The 7564-nt window shown below is 36.5% G+C and overlaps 1 pseudogene; it reads right to left on the reverse strand.

Moving 5' to 3' along the window:
- The window catches only part of LOC100542320, a 63468-nt pseudogene extending 56224 nt beyond the window's left edge, over positions 1-7244 (reverse strand).
- Positions 7245-7564: the final 320 nt, after the last annotated feature.

Genomic DNA, 7564 nt, shown 5'->3' on the forward strand with positions numbered 1-7564 from the left:
TCTTTTTTTTCCCTAGGAATTTATAGTTTTTTCACATTATTTTTTCTGTTGTAAATCGTTTACACTAAAAAACTTTTTTTCTCTCTTGCCAGAAGAAGACAGCTGCTTAGCTAGTGCAATGAACCTCTTATTCTAAGAGTATGCTGAAGGAAGGGGATATTCATGAAACATTTAAAAAGGGTTAATATAATTTACAGGGATGGAACAGCAACATTTTCTGCATTGCCTAACGAGCCATAATGAAGAGGTGATGTGCTCATTTAAGAAGAAATAAACTCAGTGGCAATGGTAGCTAGTATCATGACATACTGATTCACCTTGAGCCTTGCTTGTAGCTGAAAGAAACAAGCAAAAAAGAACATCAATATTTCACCTTCTTTTTGTTAACTTACATTGTTCACTTGTCAACATTTTCTGTGTAATCGCTTTTTCTTTTGCAGTCATTTCACTTTGCATGACTGCAGCCTTCACAACAAGGTAAAGAAGAGCATTTGAAAATAGAAGATTGTGACCCTAAAATGACAAAAACAAGCAAGAAAATTCAAAGGCTGTGAAAGTGGCAGCTAAGTTATTGCTTAAGACTGTCTCAATTTCAGGTTGGCAGCATCCCTCTAACATGCAGTTTAAACTGCAGTTGTCAATTCTGTAAGTAATCTCCTCTGCAACATCAGATATTCCTGTTTCAATTTATTTACTATACAAAATCACTGGGTCAGTAGGTTGCTTTCCAATTCCAAATGCTAGTCTTTGCTTTATTATATAAAATTTCATGAGAAGAAAACAGTTATTGGTACCAAAAACATTCCTATTTCTGTTGTTTAGCTGATCTTGTTATTGTTAGTCAGTTTGTTTCTATGTCTTTTGCATAATCTTTTGCTGACATATAAGGAGTACAAGGAATGCTTGAGTCTCCAGAGTTGATGTGGAATAGTCCAAATCAACTCTTTCATTGGCACACACAGTTAAAGTAATTAGAAGGATCACAGAAAACATATGGTAAGCTGGACAATATCAACAGAAATGTCTGGAACTAAAATAAAACACAACTGCAAATGTGGAGTGACTATAGATTCAGGTTTTTAAACTCCACTTTTAAATGGGTCAACGTCCCAAATGCGTCTCTTCTATGAATAACTTGCCCTTTTGTGAATGCAATCCAAAGGATTAATCTTTTCCTGCTGTTTATAAAGAGAGCTTGGAAGCAGGGTTGGCAGACCCGAACATAACATTGTTTTACTAATGGATGTTGTTTAACTACCTGTCCCTACATTTTCACATGCTCAAGTTTATAGTGGGTTGAAGGACTATAGTAGGGCAGCAAACTTCCATTCCTTTCCTTTACAAAAGGAAAGGTTGGTTTGTGAAGCTACCAAAACCAGTATATAGAGCATCCTTCTACTTCTAATGCAAACTAGTGAATACAAGACACCTCTTCCCATCTATAAGATTTTTAAGGGTTGGTTTGGGAGCCCAATGTGGGAGATGCTTTAATGCTGTGAAATTCAGGTTGAGTAAACCACACATAATTTCACTTTTTTTTCTTATTTTATTGCTTGTGTTTTGTCTTTTTATAATGCTACCTTCTGCAAATTCCTCTCAACACAGCAGCTTTTATGTGATCCTGCCTGCAATGCACTGTATGTATGTTAGAGACAAGGCTGCGCACCAGTTCCTACTTACACTCTGCAGCATAATAGAGAAGCAGTAGACATGATTTAGCCTTTATACAACCTCTGACTATGAAATGCCTGTTTAGGTAATGCATGTATTCCATGAAGCAAATCACGTAACCAAATTACTGCTTGAATTCTCTTCTCTATGCTTACACGTTTTGGTACAGATAACGAAGGCAGGGTTTAAAGAGCTTCCAGCCACCCTTTACCTCTTTGTTCTTTCATTAATATCAGACTATGTGATAGTAATTGGTGAGACATCTCCCTGTCCTCATCTAAACCCTTGAGCACTTTAGTTTCACTGTATCATCTGCTCCCATTACTTTGAGGAAGGGGAGTGAGAAAGTGGTTGCGGTGGAGGTCAGCTGTCTGTCAGGGTGAAATCACCATAGTTTGTTTAAGTAAATATGATTGGCCATGTGACAAGGCTTGCAAAAAAGGTTGAATACCAGTTGCATAGGCTGCTGTTTGGAGATTTTCTTCGAAAACAAGAATCATGAGAAATTGCATGAAAATTTGCAATGTTCACATAATTTGGATAATGGAAATCAGACAAAAATTAAGTGAAGAGAACCTGGATTCCTTTGACTGTTTTAACAAAGAAAATAAAGCAAGTCTAATCTGTTTCTTCCTTTCATATTCCTAGAAACATACATGTCACTTTTTATACATAAGCATAATATTTAAACAAAATGAAATACAGAAAATTGATCTCTCAAGAATAGATGACATTGCTACCATAAGGCAAAATAAAAAGATCTTTAGAAACACCACTTGATTCACAGCTGGTAAAATTACATGGCTTTGATAGTGGAAATATGGCTTTGGTTTTGTAATAGTAAAACACTGCCTGGGTTAAAACCACAAAAATAAGAAGTTAGAAAATAAGCTATTGAAGAGCCTACAATACATGCCTATCTGCCTCCAATAGACTAAATAGGGAAAGAAGTAACATCCTGTGGCTTGTCTATTTGATTTATGAAGTGCCTAAATCTTGGGGAGAAAAAAGCTTTTGCGTAACAAACCTTCTCAAAACAGTGTTGCATGCAAAGATAACTGAGACTGAGAACGATGTCTGTTTAGTCCAATGAAGCTGGAACAGATGTGATAAGCAGTGCTCTTGTCTTGTTTCTACTGCTTTTGACTTAAAACTATTAAAAGGGAGGGGCGAAAGCAAATCTAATTCAAAGATGAGACAAAAAATAATATCTTCAGTGAACTTTTGATTCACTGCTGCCTTAATAATAAGATGGTCTCCAAATACAGTGAATTTCATGCTGATACTTTGATTAGAAAAACACATTAGGAGCTCATTATTTTTAAGCCCTAAGCACGATTTTCTAACACTGCTAGTGAAATTGCATGCCAGCTTTTTTTTTTTTTTTTTGCATAGGTTAGTTGAAGGGTTTTTTTTCCTTCAGAAAGAGCAACCATTAAATAATTTTATAAAATATGCTTTTTTATTTCAGCTTCAAAGCATGAGTACTTCCAATTCCTAAAGAAGTACACTTCAGTGTAGAGAGGCCTCCTCTGCTTTTGTCATGCCTGACAAAATTTTGCTGATATGGAATATGTTTTTATACCAACTCATCTAACCAAAATTAAAGAAAATATTCTGCTACTGGATAGTGACTTTCTTTCTTTAACTGACTACTGAGTACTGAGATACTGGGATCACAGGCACTTTATAAATAGGCATAGATCTCCTTGCCCATATCATGCCATTTATCACTGTGTTTGGAAGATCTTCTAATTACTCTGCCAATGTAGGTGGTCGCAGAAGCTGAAGGAGTCGCTTTAGGTGTACTGCCAAGTATCTAATTTGTCTTGTCATCCTTCACATTAAGCTCCTATTTCTTGTAGGTTCATTTCCCTGTGCTCATTCCTCCTTAATAGCTGTGTTACCTTTGACTCTATAGGCCACATACTTCTCCACAAGTAACTCCCACCCTTAGGTTTCTGTGACACCAACTTATTGTTTCTTCATGTGGCTGACAGCATTAGAGAGTTACTGCTGATAGATCCTCTATTTCCCCTCTGTCTCTGTTAGCATCTCTTAAGTCTCTGTCATCATTCCCTTTCCACTCTTCCCAGACACCTCCCGGGTATCTCTGTCAGCTGTCCTGGACTCACTTATTCCCCAGCATTAATGTCTCTTAAATGTACTTTTCTGTCTGTCCAGGTTTGCCTCTGTGGTATCTGATATTGGATGCCCATAGCTTCCTTAGGATGAATGTGCAGTCCTGTCTGTGGTAGATATTCAACAGCTTGTGCAGGCATCTCATGGTTATTTTGAGTGCTCCATCAGTTCTGTGTGCTTACAATCAGCAAAACTTCTACCAACTACAATATTGTACCTCCTATCACTATTCTTCCAAATTCTCTGCCTAAATTTTATCTAAATTCTTTCTAACTGGAATGATGTGAACATTCTTGCACCTTCACTCTCTTCTTTGCTATTTGCCTCCTGTTCCATTTTGTTATAAAAATTGTTCATCAAAGCTATTCCCTACCTACTTTCAAAATGAGCAAATTTAGCATGTGTATATGCTAGAGTCTTTTGACACAGGATCTGAAAATGTAAAGGAGCTTATTTGTTCACAATATATTATTTCTTCAAGCCAATATGGTCAAAATATTTGACACGATGAATATTTGCAATACTAACAGAAATGTTTAATTTATAACAAGTTGGCAAAGTAGCTCTCTGGCTCTGCAATAGTACTGTTCATTTCTTCATGAAGGATTTTCTATAGCAATCTGTTTTACAGTATTTTCTAATTCTTTTCATCTTGAACTTACAGTTTAGCAACCAGTAATTTGGGCACTTCATTTTCCAACCTGCAGTTTCAGCAAAGCTACTCCTATAAAACTGATTTCAAAAACTCTGCTAGTATTATTAAAACACAAGGAGTGGATCCCTGTCTTTTTCCTCACTGAAACATTATATTCAGTTTATCTTTGGGCTTTAAAAGGGATAGAACAGCTTTAGCCAGAGAAAAAGAAATTTCTTACAGAGTGGAAAGCATTACTTCTTGTAAACTTTCTTCTGAAAGATGGGAAGTGAGAGTTAATGTCACTGAGAGCAGAGATTAATTTTCATCATAAAATCATGGAGTGGTTTGGGTGGAAGGAACCTTAAAGCCCACCCAGTTCTGATCCTTTGCTATGAGCAGAGTTGCCATCCACTAAATAAAGGCTGCCCAGGACTGCATCCAACCTGGCCTTGAATGTCTCCTTGAACCTGCTGAGTGCCTCAGCCTTCCCCATGTCTATTGTTACTATTTCTCCCTTCTCACTTATCATAAGGGGAATTTGCAACCCAAGATATATGCAAATATTTTCATAGGCCACATCTGATTACTCTTCTGTCTTCTGGGATGGTAGGTAGAGGAGAACACTTTTTTTCCAAATAGTGACAGGCAGCTGAGATAGGCAGAGAAAACACTTTTTAATCCACTTTCATGCAGTTATATGGCTGCACAGGAAAAGAAACTTTTGACTCATCTGGCAGACAATAAGGGCACCTAGGCATGTAACGTAGAGTTTTGTAACTGGTGATGATGACTAAATGTTTGGTCATTTTGAGTGCACCGAATCTTAGCAGTTAATTCAACAATCAACTGCCCTGCTTTGTAGGATGAAATATTGAAAGTATACAGTGACTACTCAGAGATTACAAACAGTGCTACTGAAGAGTATTTTCCAATTTTCTCTATTTTCAGTTTCATTTTACAAGCAGTATTGCAAACTTAAGCAGTGAAGATCAGCCAAGAAAAGTAATGAGAAATAGCGAAAATTTCTTGAGAACAGCATTTCCAAAAGTGTTGTTCTGAAAGTGACATCTCTCTAGCACCTAATGTCTGCATAACAAGCAGATTTGTGAGCAAACATTATCAATGAATCACTTGGCATATTAATAAGGCAAAGAATAGGGGGAAACCCTGCAAATAATGCAGTAAATCTGTTTATTACAAATATCCAGGTTTTACCTGCTTAGAGTCTTAATTGAAAAGCATTCCAGGTACAACCATTGACAACAAGAATCATGAAGATTCAGAACAGGTGAACAGCAGTGCTTTATCTAGGCATGGATGGTTGAGACTTTGACCTCACACTCATACCATGCAGGTGTCTGTAAGAGAGATTCCAGGCCTAGAAAAAAACCTTGAAATTTCTGTCACTGAATACCGACTTGGAGAGCTTAATCTGCAGGGGAAGGGATAGATACAAGTTGAACTGTGTCCCACCATGGTCTAACTACTATTCCCTTGTATAGAGCACCTTTCGCTCACTTTACCTTGGGGTAAGGCACCCAGCTTTTAGGAGGCTGTTATTAACAAACATTGGACTGAGCACAACCTGAGTTGTTCTGCAATAAGCATTTAATCTGAGTGATATTTGTATCTATATTTATATCTACCTTGCTGACTCCTTTACATATGGAAAAATGGTAGGCTATAGGATTTGCTATGAGAATACTTGTTCACTGTGAACCTCTTCTTGTCACTTTGGGGTCCATTTCAGGAAAAACTGCCATTCCTTACCAATTCAACTTGCAATACTGGATAATTTCATCAAAATCTGTGAATACTGGAAATCCACAAATAGTGTCCCATTCTCAAAATGAAAATGCCAAATCTTGAGTTTCTTACTGTTTTTGCAGAAGTCATTGTACATCAACATAGGCACTTAAGAAATTTTACAGTTAGTACATCACAGGAGTCAGGGTATTTCTATTCTATTGGACTGCCACAACTGTTCTTGTTCATCATCAACCAAGCTCTTTCCTTCTGAATAAAAGCAAGGGTTGTACATTTGTACTATGTAATCAATACTTGCTCAAAAAATAAGATTCCTCACAGACCACAAAGTGAAAACTGTGAAATATACCTCTCCTAGAAAATTTCTGGAGTTTGCATATACAGAATATGCCTCACTATCAAAAAGCTTTCAATCATGCAAATGAAATGTAGAGGCAAATGATATATATGGATTTAAATAGATGTTTAATAATCAAGATAATAGAAAAGAACATTAATTTAATGCCACATACATTACTGTTCCTCGTACCTACATAGAGTTAGCATATTTGGCATATATGCAGAGGGGAAAAAATTGATCTGTGGAATGAGATTAGACAGAGACATAGATTTCAACTGCACAAACTAAGAAAGTACAAGAGAAAGATCAAAAAAGCTGATCAAAATTCCAGTAACACAGTAATGATAATCTGTCTTTCTAACATAGAAATATGGCATACGAAAACAGTAATGCTGCATTACAATTTTCAAATTTATATGAGTCTAAATATTGAATTCTGTTCCTCTGCACAGAAATACACAAAAATAATCAGGAAATAAGTCAGCAAATCAGCAAAAGTACACCTAAAGAAAATTTCAAAAGATTCAAACATATCCATTCCCTTTTGCGACTGATGAATGAATGTATGACTTCCTACGAAATGTAACATACGTTCAAGTATAATTACTTCTTGGTCACATTGAAGTTAATGGTGAAACTGCCACTAAATCTGGAATCCTGAATTTTGTCTGTGGCATATTCAGCCATTCATGCCTGACAGTATCACTCACAAAAATTATCAATACGCACTTTGGTAAGTGAGAAAATGCCCAGCTAGGCTGATGCTCACCAAATGGAGATTTCAGAGTGTTGTAACACAGGGACACGTTTACCATATCATACTTATGTACCTAAACAGCACTACACAAAAGACACTCCAGAAAAGCATGCTTGAACTGAGAAAAGAGAAGCCTGGATTTCTGTTATGACTTACAACTGTTCATTGTAAGGAAACAATTAAAAAGTGAGATTGACTTTTCCCCATCACTAACCAAATTTGTACTTCTTTTCTCAAAACTAACTAGGGG

This window comes from Meleagris gallopavo, chromosome 4, assembly GCF_000146605.3.
Source record: "Meleagris gallopavo isolate NT-WF06-2002-E0010 breed Aviagen turkey brand Nicholas breeding stock chromosome 4, Turkey_5.1, whole genome shotgun sequence".
Lineage (NCBI taxonomy): Eukaryota > Metazoa > Chordata > Aves > Galliformes > Phasianidae > Meleagris > Meleagris gallopavo.